The sequence below is a fragment of the Mus pahari genome, chromosome 5 (assembly GCF_900095145.1).
Source record: "Mus pahari chromosome 5, PAHARI_EIJ_v1.1, whole genome shotgun sequence".
NCBI classification, from domain to species: Eukaryota; Metazoa; Chordata; class Mammalia; order Rodentia; family Muridae; genus Mus; species Mus pahari.
The window spans coordinates 45,712,385-45,728,099 of NC_034594.1; the positions used below are offsets into that span (position 1 = coordinate 45,712,385).

Consider the following 15,715-nt stretch of genomic DNA (forward strand, 5'->3'; position numbering starts at 1 on the left):
GCACCTACACTGTACAATTCACAACTGCCTATAACTCCAGCTCCAGGGGATCTGAAGCCCTTCTTCTGGGCTCTGACAGTGCCCTCACATGTGACACACACACATAGATTTAAAAAAAAAAAAAATCGGGCTGGTGAGATGGCTCAGTGGGTAAGAGCACCCGACTGCTCTTCCAAAGGTCTGGAGTTCAAATCCCAGCAACCACATGGTGGCTCACAACCATCCGTAACAAGATCTGACGCCCTCTTCTGGAGTGTCTGAAGACAGCTACAGTGTACTTACATACAATAAATAAATAAATAAATCTTTAAAAAAAAAAATAATCGTTAGGGCAAAATATCCAAATCTCCCAGACTTAAGTAAAAAAATCATCAAATAATTATCATATACTTTACTATGTAGCAATCAAGAAAGAGCCACAATAACATTTCTATCTCTTACCCCACTCACATTTAACAAGATGTTATGGATATAATCAAAGTGGCTTGCAGCAGAGACCATAAAGTAAAATATCATGAGGCAGAGTCCTGGGTGAAGATGAGGGAGAACTACAACTAATTAGAGTAAGGACAGTTAAGGAACAAAATAAAAATAGAAGGAAATAAATGCAAAGATTAAAGTGGCTAAGGACTATCTATGGTGGAAAATGAAAATGTATAGACAACCTTGTGACAGCTCTATTTTACTACACTACATACAAAATGGTCCTAATAATCATTTACTGCTATTCTTATCTGCACAATCTCGCCTCTTGAGTATGACTTAATGGTATACTCAAGGTGACTAAATCCAGCAGAAATTATAATAGAGTATGACTTCTGAGATTAAGATAATGGCGAGACTGAATCTTCTGTCTTATTGTCTTTCCCCTTAGTAAAGAAGCTAACTGCTAGTCTGTGAGCTGGAATGACCATATGGAAAAGACATGATGCCACAGGTGGCTTGTGAGTAATCTGGGAAGCAGATTCTTCCCCAGTCAACCTTGGAGAGGGTCACAGTACCTGCTAACCTGATTAGAGCTAATGAGAGACTCTGAGAGAGCCCAAATGAAGAAGCTGGAAAATAAGGTTTAAATAACAAGAGGGCTTTTGTTACCCATGAATAGATAATCACCTTTTTAAGTTATTTTTTAATATTTGAGATTATAACATAACTGCATTTGAGATGAAGACTTTTAGATTATCGTCTTCTAGCTATAACACAACCGCTATTTAAAATTTCCATGAAGTTCTTTTGTGCACTATTCCCAAATGTATCCTTATTTGAAAGAAAAAAAAAACCCTAAGCAGAAGTAAGTCTCTGTAATGTATAACTAAAAAGACTCATGAAAATATTTATATCTTGTATGCATTATGATTTCAGTATAACATGTAAGTGATTCATTTCAATCATTTAAAATTTGTACACATACATCATATATAATTGTATATTTTCCAATTGAAAAAAATCTAAAATACTTTTGCCTACTTGCATATTTATATGAAGTATTATATTATATCATACTATAATTCTTAGTTCTTACAAACTCTAGTAATGTTTAGCCTGCTACTTTTCTAACTAATATATATAAAAAAAAAGTGACCAGGCAGACACTCTATAAATAGCTGCTGACTAAATAAGCAGTCAGCCCTGTATTTACAATAAAATCTAAAATTACCTTTATCATGGCCTAGAGATTTCTACAGTATCAGGTCTCTGCCTGTTTCACCTTCTACAGTTTTCTCCATGGATTAATACACTCTAGGAACACTGAGCTTCATGTTAACCAACAAGTGACAGTACTTGTTATTTTGTAAGTATGAAAACAGCTCCTATTAGATGACTAACCCCCTTCATTCATCTTGCTGAACTAAGGTCACCATTAAAAGCCCTACCCTGACCAATGTATTTAAAACAGCTCTGGTCCTTCTCTGTGACTGCCTTACTAGTCTCCACACACCACTAGCACTCTCAGACACTCTTATACTCTGAGAAGGAAAACAGTTTAGGGCAGGTTTTTGTTTTTTTTCAAATTTATTTTATATTATGTGCTTTGCCTGCATGTACATCTGTGTACCATGTGTGTGTAGTGCCTGTGGAAGCCAGAAGAGGGTGTTTGATCCCATCAGCTGCCATGTAATTATAACTAGTAGAAATACCTATTTAATTACTATTTTAACAATGACTGTACAATTACAGCACAATACAAGCAGGATAATGTGACCCAATCAAGTATGGTATATTTCATGAACTCAAGGCAGGTTCAACATTTTTTTAACCAATCACTGAAATTCCCCATATCAAAGTTAAAAAAAAAAAAAAAAAAAAAACAGGATCTCATATAGTAAAAGCATTTCACTGATTGTAAAATCCACTTATAAGGGAAAAAAAGAACTCCTGAAATTTAGGACAAAAGAAAGAAATTCCTTAACCCAGCAAAAATCATGAAAGTCTATAGTTTATATCTTGATAGTGCATAAACAATTCTCTTGCCCTAAGACTGGAAATGAAGCAAAATATTCTCATCATCCATTTGTAGTGTCCTGCTAGAAGAGCTACTAAGTGTGTTATGGAAAGAAGAGAAGGACAAGCAGCTTAGAAAATAAACCTCTCCATTAACACATCACGATTTCTACATAGAAAAATCCCAAGGAATCTACAAAAAAAAAAAAAAATCTAAAACATTCATCCTAGCCAGCATTCAGTCAGGTTACAAACACAGTCAAAATACTAAACCATTTGTACTTTATAATCACAGATGTGAAAAGCCAGACCAGACATAGAAAATTTGAAAACAGTATTAACTCCAACTTTTTCTGAATGGCTAATCATGGTTGTCACCTTAACTACATCTGGAGTCCATTAAAACCAGAGATGGGGACACCTGGGAAGGATTTTCTTGATTAGATCATTTGAGGTGAGAAGACCCACCCTAAATCAGGACCATGCTTCTGGTCGCAACCTACATAAAAGGACATGGAAGGAGCTTTGGCTTTCTGCTTGCTTTGCTCACATTCTGGCTGGAAAGTTCATCCTTCCTGCTGTTAACGAGTCATCCTTTTGCTGGTGTTAGAACCTACTTCATTCCTGACTCCAACACAGCCAGAACACCAGCTGAGACTTACAACCTTAGGATTGAACAACTACTGCATTCTTGGCCTTTCCAATGGGAGACAGTTGTTCAAATAGCTAGAGCACAACCTGTAAGCCACTCTGATAAGCTCCTTAAGTCTATTGGTTCTGTTCATCTAGAGAACTCTAATACACCTCCCAAAGGTACAAAGCAGTACTGGCACAGCTTCATGGTCAAGGCTGGTATTATCAGGGCTCTGGCTCCCACTTCTAGTCACAACAAAACAAATTTGACAGAATGTGTATCATCCATACACTGAGAAATATAAAACACAAAAAATACCCAGATGACTTCCATAAATACATTGCACTCATGAGAGAGACTACTCAACAATGGTAAGATTTTACTCTCCTCAAAATGACTTGTGAAATTAAACATAATTTCAACCAAATTTTGGAAGAATTTCTGTTGACACTGACAAGCTGACTAAAATGATTTACAATCAAAAGAACTAAAATAGCCAAAAATAATTCTGAAAAAGAACAAACTTGAAGGACTCACACTGTGTACTGACATTTAGTTAAGGACAGTGCTGTACTAGCTAAGAATAAGCATACAGAAAACTGGAAAGAAAACAGATCAGAAATACACTGCTACACACATGCAGTATTTTGGGAAGCTCACAATTCACTGTAGAGGAAAAATTAATCTCAACACATACCTCATACCATGTATGAAAATGGTCAGATCCATCAAAATGAATGATGGGCCTACATGTAAAAGCTAAAACTCTTAAGAACACCTAGGAGGGAAAAGAGGGAGAAAATTTTTGTAGTATTTTGAAGATTTTTTAAGATGTGACACCAAAATATTCATAAGAAAAAGAAGTAATTGCACTTTCCCAATGCTAAGTACCAACTACAACAACCTTTTGATTATCTATCTATGTATCTATGTATCTACCTACCTACCTATCTATTCATTTTGCTATTTATTTATTTTGGAGATACAGTCTCATTATGTAGCTACAGTTAGCCAGCAACTCTGTAAGTAGACAAAGCTAGACTCAAATTTACAAAAAAAGTCTGCTTCTCTGCCTTCTAAGTTCTAGGATTAAAAGCATATGCGACCAAACCCAGCCAACTAAATATTTAAAACAGTAGTCTTAAATCACTAAGGTTTAAGTCATTCATCTTAACCCTGAATCATGGCTCCAACCATTATACAGATTTTAATTAACTTATTCTTAGTTGAATATACTTCATTAACATACAAAGTAGATAATTGGATAAAGGCAAAATATACTAAACAAGTTTAAAAGCACACAATAATGAACAAATAAGAGTAAATGAATAAGTTTAATGTTTAGTTTAAGACAATCACAATTACTTCATAGAATTTAAATGTGTATCCTGTGCCTTGGAAATCAACCTTAGAAAAGCAGTAAGACACCACTTTAATTACAAATGCAGCCATCTGCTTTTCATTGAGAATTTAACAATCAACTACACCACACACCTTTTTCATATTGGATGCTTACGAAAGATAGCTAGAAAATTATTTAAAAATGAAATTAAAGCCAGGCGTGGTGGCTCATGCCTTTAATCCCAGCACTCAGGAGGCAGAGGCAGGCGGATTTCTGAGTTCGAGGCCAGCCTGGTCTACAAAGTGAGTTCCAGGACAGCCTACACAGAGAAACCCTGTCTCGAAAAACCAAAAAAAAAGAAAAAGAAATTAAAATGCACAAATTATGGACATTAATCAGTTTGGTTTTTTAAGGCAAAAAACAAGAAAACAGTCACAAAGTCATAAAATAATTGTCTGCCTTGGGTAGAAGTTTGAGTCTTTTATCTCCATTTAATATATATTCATTCTAAAATATCAACTATTCATTTAAAACTTTCATAGATAAAAATGTCTGATACTATCCTAAATACTAGAAAGAGGTCTACTCTCACAAAATGTACAGAGGAGCGTGCTAGAGAGAAAAGGGAGGGGAGGTGAATTTATTTTAACTATAAAGAACTTAAAAAAAAAAAAAAAACAAAACAAAACCTACTACTCAGGTGAAAAGTGGCTTTAAAGTGTGTTGATTGAATCTATCTAAATAACTGGTCACTCATTAGTGGAACCGTTTGGGAAGGATTAGGAGGTGTGTTCTTGTTGGAGAAGGTGTGTCACTGAGAACAAACTTTGAGGTTTCTTTTTTTTTTTAAGATTGATTTATTCATGTATATGAGTACACACTGTAGCTGCAGATAGTTGTGAACCTTCATCTGGTTGTTGGGAATTGAATTTAGGACCTCTGCTCCCTCTGGTCGGCCAGGTGGTTGCTAGGATTTGAACTCAGGACCTTTTGAAAGCGCAGTCAGCCCTCTTACCCGCTGAGTCATCTCACCGGCCCTGCTTTGAGATTTCAAAAGCCCATGCTATCCCAACTGTCTAGATCTCTCTGCCCTGTGATTATGGATAGAGTTGTGATCTCCTAGCTACTGCTCCAGTGTCTGCTGCCTGATGCCATGCTCCCACCATGAAGCACCATGAAGGCCAGAGACTCAAATACTCTAGGAACATGAGCCCCAAATTAAACTTTTCCTTTTATAAGTTGCCTATGTCATACTGTCTTATCACAGCAATAGAAAAGTAACTAAGACAATGAGTAGATCAAATATCTAGTAAATAAAGGTTTTGTAAGTGTTTATCACAACTAAAGTTGAGAGCATGTTTATTCTGGCACCTGGCTAAATTTGGATGCGTGGCTGAAGATAGGCCTCTCAAGGCTTCCTGGTGTTACCTGGTCTAAGATCTCAACAATGACAAGCTAAGAAGCATCTAGGATGTGTGCCTTCCCCTCAAATAAATAAATAAAGAAAAAATAATAAAGAAAGCTTTGGGCAAGAATAAGTTTGGCATGCTTACAAGAAAAAAAAAATAGTAACTATGCCTAGAACATAATGACTGCAGAAAAAAAAAAATAGAAAAAAGAAGACCAGAGTAGTGGATATAGCCAGACCACTGAATTAAGGTGAAGCAGAGTCATTAGAAATTTATGTAGGGAAATAACTTGATCTGATTGATTTGCAAGGGAGGCAGGGAGGGTGGGAGGGAAGGAGGCAGAGAAAGAAGCAAGCAAGCAAGCATGTTCACCTTGGCTGTCCTATGGAAAAAAGACTTTTGTTGGAGAGGAACCAGAGACACAATTACTGAATCAATGCAAGCCAAATTGGTTGCTTGGAGGTATTAATAAAAATGAGGAAAAATCAACTCAAATGTTTCAAAGTAGAGCCAACAAAACTTTTGATGACCAACATTTCGCTGGGCTTAAAATGAAAAAAAGAAACCAAAAATAATCCTTGGTTTTCTAGCTGAGGCAACTGCATGATCAGTGGTAATAGTTTTGAAACAGGACAGACTTGGGCACCTTCTTTTTCTCTGAGTACTGTTTGGGGTATATTATGTTTGAAGTATGCATTAGCCACCCACATGGAGTCAGACAAACAAGTGTAGAGTTCAAGTGAGAGGTCATAATTAGAGACAGGACTTGGAGAAGTCATGCATATAAATAGTATTTAAAGCCAAGGACAGGACTTTACCTAGGCAGAGGGTAGAAACATGGGAAAGGAGCCAGAACCAAGACTAGGGAGTGCAGTAGTGTTTATATGAAAGGGAGAAAGCTACATGAGAGGACAGGCCCCAAAGGACAATGAAAATGTCTTTAGTAAGAAACAACAAAATGTAGGAGTCAGTACAGTCAAGACAACCAAATATTCAAACGTGTACAATACACATTTAAAAGTCTGTTTAAAAGTCTCCTGTGTCTTGTTTTTAGTCATGTACAGTTAACTATAAATTAAAGACACACTAAGTTTCAGTCTGCTCTAGCTTTCAGCCTTCACATGTTTTTCATAGCTTGTGTGCAAGCACATGTGCGCACACAAGCACACACGCATGCACTACACAAGTAAATAAAAAAGGCTGCCTTCAATGGACTAAGTAATACACTTAATGTGTCTGAAAAAAGCTCTGAATATAAAAGATATATCAAAACAAAAATTACAAATTGAAAAAATAAAAAGAGACTAAAGAAAAAAATTAAAAAGCAAAAAAGCTAACAGATCAAAAATCTCAATGTGGAGCATTATGGGACAGCTACAGAAAGAGAAAACATACATAATGGAAACAAGAAAAGAAACAACAGAAGTGATAAATTTGACTAATAATTTCCCCAATTTATGTAAGATATCAAATCCCCTATTCCAAGAAAACCCAGAAGAACAAATGTCAAATCAATTCATATAATTTATGTCCCTTAATAAATTAAACACTGTGTTCAAGTATTACATAAAGTTGTTACTTACTACATAATAGTTTGTTCATAACAAGTAGTATATTTAAAACTATGTACTAAAATTTCTTATCACATTTGCATGTATTTATGGTGCACATTATCAAATACAATCTCACAAGTACTAGGAAAGTTCTCTATGACTTAAAGCTATACCAGCAGCCCTTATTTTTAGAGAGAGGTTCTTACATGTAGCACTGAATGGCCTCAAATTCATAGTCCTCCTCCTTCAACCTGCATAGTATGCCTAGCTGGACTCAAACTCAGAGCTATCCCTGCCTCTGCCTCCTTAGTACTGAGACTAAAGGCATGCACCACCACCACCACCTGATTTTTTTAATAGAAATTTCTTAATAAGACTATATGTAATCTTTATATGGAGAAAATCTTCAAAAATCCAGTTTCTTTACCACAGTCTTAATGTAGCAAGAGCCTCATTTCAAATGCTCACATCTATGCAGTGAGGGATTACTGTACTAGACAATATAAGGTAAAACATATTGTTCCTTAAATAATCAGGAATCAAGCACTAATTACAAAATTTCAATCCACAAATTTAACTTACCAAATATATGTGGGCACCTACAGCTGTGGCAACACAGAGAAAACAAATTCCAACAATTTTCTAAAAAGCATGTGATCAGTTTCTAACTACATACATAATGGGGTGGAGAGATTTAATCCTAGGTAAATCTAAAAATGTCTAACTGCAAAAATATTGTGTGCTATGATTCTAGATACCACTACTACTGGCAAGGATTATTTATTTGAGTATATCCTAAATACTCAAATATAATGTAGCACTTTGCTAAAAAGCTTAGTCTAATGACCTCGAAGAGGAAACTGTTTTGGAAAAATAAACTTTCTCTTGTCAAAGACACACACTAAGGTATCAAGCTAGTAGGATTTTTTTTTTAAGTAAATACTACAAGCTTAAAAACTATCAGTAGTCTTTGAAAGAGAGCAACTACACAGTCTTGATTCTCTGCTAAGGAAAGTGTTCTTGATAATCTAAAAAACAATTCTATTTCATTTCACAAAAGATTTCTCAGCTTCTATTTCAGCCTAAATTCTTTTATAAAAAATTCATTAGTATCTTGGCAGCTAGAAATTTTATGGTTCTATGAGTAGCATTACAAAAACTTATCGTATAACCATTATAAACAATCTGTCAAGTAAATAACCTTTCAACAAATAACCCAGATCCAAATATCTATTCTTTCAAAACACAAAAGTCACAGTCTTTCTATAGATGAGAAAAAAAAACTTATAACTTAAAAATAAACACTTTACAGCCACCTTTTCCATTCTTTTAGTGTATATTAATTTCATTATTATGAAACCAAATTAATCCATCAAAAAATGAACTGGATTATTCTGTTAATTTACATCATAAATTCTAAAATTTTCATCTACAAAGTAATCCAAAGAGCATTCACTGAAAATTGAGTTTCCTGATTCTGAAATTGTGCTATTACAAATGCAAAGTTTTGCCTTGTCCCTGCTTTCATTAGTTGCTTACACTGTACTTTTAAGATTCAAAGCACATTCATACTTATGAGTCTAGCATAAACTAAATGTAATCTAACCTCTGGAGATCATGAAACATAGCAAAAGCAGTCATCTTTCAAAACCTGCACTTACATAGTGAGATAACTGTCAAAACAATTACTATTGAGTTGGTTCAGACACTTAGTAATCAAATCTTTACAAGCTAATAAATAACTTACATATTTCAAAAGATTCTTGACATATCCTCAAAGAAAATTACTTAAATACTATCTAGACCTTTAAATACTATCTTGTCCTAGTACCTTCACACTTGAATAATCCAGATAAGAACCACTGTTCCTCCTGAAAAATTAATATTAAAATTTGATTCCCTACCCCTTATACTGCTTCAGATTTTTGTTATACTCTATATTCTAGAATGCATATAAACATTCCATAGTCTTTGGAAAGTATTCTCTCCAGCTTTACCCCTGAACATTAAATTTACTTTTAATTGTAACTTTGATAAACTCTATTCTCTTAAATACAGAGTATAAGACACACAGTCACCTATTTAAAAAACAAAACAAAAAGCCTACCAATAGAATTTGAAAGGACCAAAACGTATTTCCACATATATGACTTAAGTATTTCATGAAGTTGACCCATGCTAATAAAGAAAAGTAGCTAACCAAATGTGAGATGTTTTCTTTTTGTCTTTACATTTATTAAGCGTGTGGTGGGGTGCTATGACGGAGGTCAGAGACATTTAATGGAAGTGGGACGTCCTCTCCCTCCACTACTCATGTTGCAGGGATCCAGCTCAGGTTATCAGATTAGTGGCAAACACCCATACAAAATGAGCTATCTCACTGGCTTAAGTTGGGCTTATAAATGCTAAAAATATAAGAGAATTCAATTTTTCTAACGTGTTCATATAAAAACAAAAATGCAATATAAAAACATTAAGGAGAATGAGTTCATATTGGCTGAATTTTTATCTCACAGAACTAGGAGAACTAGGCTGAAGAGATGGCTCAGGAGTTAATAGCCCATACTGCTCTTGCTGAGGACCTAAACTCAACCCATCACCCATGTAGGTCAGCTCCCAGTCACTGTACCTCCATCTCCAGGAGACCCAACACACTCTTCTGGCTCCCACAGACACTGCACTCACACAAACCCACACACTCAGCTATTCACACCACCTTTTTAAAATGTTTTAAAGTATTAAAAAAATAGGAATTAATGGAAGCCATAAGTACAAAATATAGCATATTTCCAGATTTCTTTATGTATTCTTTTAGAAGTCTCTGTTCCCTACAGAAAACCCTGCAATAATTGGCATGAGCAGAATATAGTTAGCTCAGCACTTTGTAGGCTATGATGTTTATAAGCAAGAGCTTCTTCCACTTTGAAAACTATGCCTAAAAAGGAATTCTCTTTGAAGACTAAAGGAATTTAATTAAAGATAAAGCCACTTGGGTGGCCACATAACAGATCAAGCAGCTCATACTTGAAGCAGAATTATTACTATTCTTCTGTAAGTGCATGACTCATAAGAATAAAAATGAGGTTTTTCCTATGGACATAAATTTGATTGCAGAAATTTACACTTAAAAGTACATTATCACAAATTTGTTCAGCCTTTTCACTTTGGTAATTTAATGTAACACAGTTTCCAGTCTTCTTTTTTTAAACTACTAAAAACATACCTATGAACTCTGGGTCTTATAGAGCTCAAAAAGAACCTGAAACATTACAAAGTTCATGAATGATTAAAAATATTCACAAATTTTCAATGCTATAATTAAGCTGAACTTTTGTAGCAATATAGAAATAAGTGTTTTTGAAAATATAAAATAACATTTAGTATTCAAATTTTCCTTTGTGGTCAAGCAAAACCCCAACATGAAAGACAAACTAAAAGATAGTTACAGGGTAGCTTTGACTACAGTGTGACTTCCAAGCTGACCCAGGTCTCAGAGTAGCATCCTGTCTTTAAAGAAAAAGAAAAAAAAAATTCACTATGAATCATTCCCAATTTTCATTATACATTATCAACTGGAAAGTATGGTATCATTCTTACTAACATGTTTTTGTTTTTATCTTTCATGACTATGCAAGAAAAAAAATTCTGTGTCTGTGAAATGTTCATTTAGTATAACATTTAAGAGAAAATAGGAAGAAATTTAGAAAATTATATAGCTTCTTTCTCTTTCTAAATATAACATACTGAATAAAATATGAAAGATAATATTTATGAGTTATTTTGTATGATTTTTCTATTATAGTACTATAATAAAGGCTTTAAGAACAGATAGAAGACTTAACACACATTAGTCATAAACTGATTGCTAATTTCCCACTGTCATTTGTACTACCAATTTGATAAACCAGGCCAACCTTAAAGACAGTCCTAAACCTAAAGGAAGCAACTTTCTACTCCTTTGCCTGACACCTCATCTAGCAAAGGCAGACTTAAATGGAAAGGAACAAGACATGTGTAAACCCAAGAAGACGACATGACAGCATGAATGGCTTGCTGCATAGCAAATAGTGTTTATATGAGAGAATAGATGAAAGGCAGCAGGGACACCATAGGCAGTAACAAGTGGGCTGTCAACAGTCGGGAAGAAATCACAGATCCGTAGACAATGCCTTCCTATTTGTCTAGCCCAGAGTCTATGGGAGAAATGACAATGATCAGGATGAAATGATCACAGTAGCACCGTGGAAGCGTGGTGAGTGAGTAAAGGATATCGACGTGTAAGGAAATGCGCAGGAAAAGCAGATCAACATTTTGGATATGCCATGCTTATCAATGGCAAGTTACTGGAACATTTAATAGAAAACTATTAAGACCAGTGAGGCCTAGCCTTAGGGAACAAGTACTCAAACAGCTCAATCAGTTTCTACATTATCAACTCTGTACTCTTAAGACAAAAAAGGAAAAGACAATTTCCTGACTGCTCACTGGTTTAAAAAGAAAAAAAAAAAGTTTAAATATTTGCAGCCAATCGGCAAGTCTTTATTGTACATCCACTATTTGCTATGCTGCATGTAACTATGAAGCAGTTTTCTCTCAAGTACCTAACAGTAAGGTAAGAAATGCACCAGATACCACATACATGTCAATGTGGGAGTGGGAGTGGACAACAAGGTTTTCCACATAAAGCCAATCCTGGGTGATGAACTAGGATATGTCAAGAGCCACATTTATACCTCTATGAGTAAATTAATACCACATGCTCAAAATTGGGGTGTTACAGGAGCATAAAAACTTTAAAAACCGGCTCGGACTCAGTAACTCCTCTCCTACAAATCTAATGGGGAAAGGGGAGTATACTATTTCAAAGACTTGTGTAATAATTTACACAAAATATTAGAAAAACCCCAAACATCTGCCAATAGGAAAAACTTAAAATATACTCATATGATGAAATATTAAGCAGTTATTAAAATCATTTTTCAAAGAATATTTAATGTTCCTACTTTTAAATTAACTGAAAACGCATGATCTCCAGTTTTAGGGAAAATTACACATAGTAATAGCAGACCTTGACAGTGATCCTTCAAACCGTGAAGAGAAACCTAAAGTTACAGCAGTTAGGCACATGTTCCTAGGGTCAGCTCTAAAGGGACCTGGACTACACAGCAAGTCCGGAGGCCAACCTCGTTACATGGCCAGAAACAAAACAAAAAGTGCAACAGATCTGGCGAAAATCAAATATATCTTACTTCACGGCTTATTCTTAAAATTCCAAAAATATGCTAGCTTTGTTAGAAACTGACGTTATCTTACACCACCACATTACGTGGTGACTTATGCTCACTAACACAAGGCACGTGATCTTCATTACACTCTTTTAAGGCAGGAACTGTATTACGAAACGGTTTTCCAGAGGAAACAGATGTATCAGCAAGGCTGTGACTTGCCCAGGGAAACAGCTAGTTAGCTCTCTGGAAACCGCAGAAATCATCCCCCGGCATTACCAAACAATCTGCGTTCCACACCTGCGCTTTTTCCCCTCCACTGTCGAATTATTTTTAGAACTACTTCTACCCTCAAATCCTGCCTGTTTTGCTAGCTGTGCTCAGTAACAGTTTCGGGGAAGTTATGTTGCTATCAAACTTATCCTATCCAATCAGGATTTAAAAACCTTTCTACAAACACAAAGTTAAAACTATTAAAGGCTGGGGCGGCCAATCTTTCTTAGTCTCTCCAGCACATTCTGCGTCCAAGCTGGGGGAATCAAAGCCAGGTGACTCCCACAACTCCAATCTCCCGGGAACCCGCGATGGGAACAGCGAGGACAGGGAACCGCCACCGCACCTTCTGCGGGGGGTACCGAGGACGCCCACGCAGCGCCCACTCCTTGCAAGGCAGAGCCCAGCAGCTCCTTCCCCGATTTGGGACCACACAACACCGTCCTGCATTTATTTCTCCTTACCAAAGGCTACTTTTCTTTTTTTAAAGCTAGCCCTCTCCCCTCTTGGGCACAAGCCGCAACTCGAACTCGGACCTGTTACTTTTCAATGAACCACAACACTCCCTTCCACCCCAAACAATGCTAAAAGCCAAACCCATAACAACCCAGAATAAGAAGAAATAAATGTCGCCGCTGGCCAGCCAGGCTCTGCGTTACGGAAAGCTCCCCACACCCCCAGGGCAGGCGCCGCGGCTCCAGCCGCGCGGGGGAGAGAGGGGAGGGAGAGGGCGTGCCCAAGAAAAACCACGTGTTCCGCCTTCTGCGCACGCGCCGGCCAAAACAAAAGGGAGGCCTGCCAAGCCCCGCCCCTCCCCCACGTGACTCGCGTCCAGGCCCGCCCCCTGCCCCGCCCTCCCCTCCCCGCCGTGTCTGCCAAGGCTGTTAGGTTTAGCCGTTTAAATTTGGCTGCGGTCCGACCCCTGCCCCGAAGCACGGTCCTGTGCCGGGGCCCGCAGTCCAACAGCCAGCAGGATTCGGGGTGCAAGGGGGCTGCCCGGCAGACGCCGAGCCCGCGAGTCCGCCCGGCGGTCTTCTCCGCTCCTTCCCGCCCCGCGCCGCCGCCGTCCCCCGCCGAGGAGACCCACCCCCCTCAGCCCGCCGCTGCGACGCCGGCCACTCGCCTGCTGGGGCGCCCTGGCTGCCCTCCGCCGCCGCACCTTCGGTCCGACCGTGGTGGGGGCCGCCGAGGCGATCTCTAGCTGTCCGCCCGCCTCCCCCCACCCGGGGCGCCGCCGACTCGTCTCCAGAGCGCGCCCCGCTCCCGCCCCGGCTGACGCCGCCGCCGCGGTTTAACAGTCCGCCCGCTGCCCGCAGCTCCCGGCGCTCGGGGGACGGAACCCTACGGCGGAGGGAGGGGAGTGGGAGAGGGCGGGGCCCGGCGCCGGCCAATGGCAGCGGGGGAGGGGCGCGCCATGCAAATGAGACGGGCGGCGGGGAAACCCCGGCGGGGGCGGGGCCCGCGGAAGCCGCTGGGAGCGTTCTGAAAGTGGCCTGAGCGCCGTGGCCGAACTCTGCCGGCTCCCAGTGCGTTCCGCCCCGCCGCTGCCCCTCGCGGCGCTCTCCACCCGGATCCAGCCCGCAAAAGTCACCCCGCCGGTCGTGCTGCCGGGCGCTACGCTTTCTTTAGGTCTGTGACAGGAAAATAAGACCTGGAAACTCGGGGCGGGCAGGGCCGGCCGGACCAGGCCGAGGGTTAAGCAGCCCTCAACCCGCCAACCTTTTGCTTCTATCGCTCCCGGAGGCTCGGATCCCAAGTCCTATTCTGTCGGACCTCTGAGGACCTTCAAATAGGTGGTAGACCTGCCATGGATACATTTGAGTTAGTTTATGATTAAGGAGCTCTGCAGTTGACTGAGGTAGCGCAGACCAGCGGGATTTTAATGGAAACAGTTGACTAGAGACAAACATCTCTGCGATCGAGTCTTGCACCTGGCCCAGCTCGCAGCTCACCGCCTTTAAACCCGGGCATTTCCCCAGGCTTGAACTTGATGCTTGAGAAAAAAAATGATAACCTAAATATAGCTCCTTAGATAATAGATTAGACGCTTTGCTAGGCAGATTCTCACTAGAATGCTTTAGGAAATGAAAAGGCACTAGAATTTTTAGATCGATATATCACTTCTACCTTATTTATTTGGAAGGGCAGGAGTGTATAGAATTGAAGTTAGAAAGAAGCAATACTTAAGACATTACCAGAATTGGAAAATTAACTGTTCTTTCTTTTTCTAGTACATGAATACATAGCTGAAACAATTTTTATGATAAACTGCCTTCGGTGGTGAAAATGGTTATAAAAATTACTTAGAATAATAATTGCTCAATATGGGTCAAGGATGGGCAGTCCAGAAAATAAATTTGCCTTCATGCAGTTAAAAATCGTGGACTAACAGTGTGTTGGAGGAAAAATTAAACACCTACTGGATATTTGTCATATTTAAAGGGATGGGTAAAACACCTAAAGAATATGGTAGGGTCTGGAGTGGTGGTACAAACCTTTAATCCCAGGCGCAAGCTGGGGTAATTATGGAGCCTAAAGATTACTTTGTTCCTGTGAAGTAATTGCTTATTACCAAAGCAAAATCCTTGTAAATTAACCAAATGTGTACTGAAAACATATTTTGTGGTGATATTTATACTCATAAAGGAGATAGAGCAGCAGAGTGCTCATATTTGCAAAGCATAGTAAGCTTTGCAAAACACATAGAAATCCACAACAAGCTTTTAACTGTATTATCTCATTTGTTCACCAAACACGGTAGGAAATAGGTTGTTTTCCAACACTCGGGGGTAATCCTTGCATCTTGTAGCTAGCCTCAGTCTGCCAGACTGTGTAGA

General features: G+C 38.6%; 1 protein-coding gene across 10 annotated transcripts in view; it reads right to left on the reverse strand.

Moving 5' to 3' along the window:
* Kansl1l (KAT8 regulatory NSL complex subunit 1 like) overlaps window positions 1-14,223 on the reverse strand; it is a 99,164-nt gene extending 84,941 nt beyond the window's left edge. For 3 of the 10 annotated variants that reach the window (XM_029538358.1, XM_021198332.1, XM_021198333.1), the window contains exon 1: window positions 14,002-14,223. The gene's annotated coding sequence lies outside the window, so the exon portion shown is untranslated. Of the gene's footprint in view, window positions 1-3,773; window positions 3,855-10,603; window positions 10,626-14,001 lie in introns of those variants that run through there. The other 7 variants (XM_029538356.1, XM_029538355.1, XM_021198331.2 and 4 more) reach the window with 5 other exon arrangements.
* Between the last annotated feature and the right edge of the window lie 1,492 nt (window positions 14,224-15,715).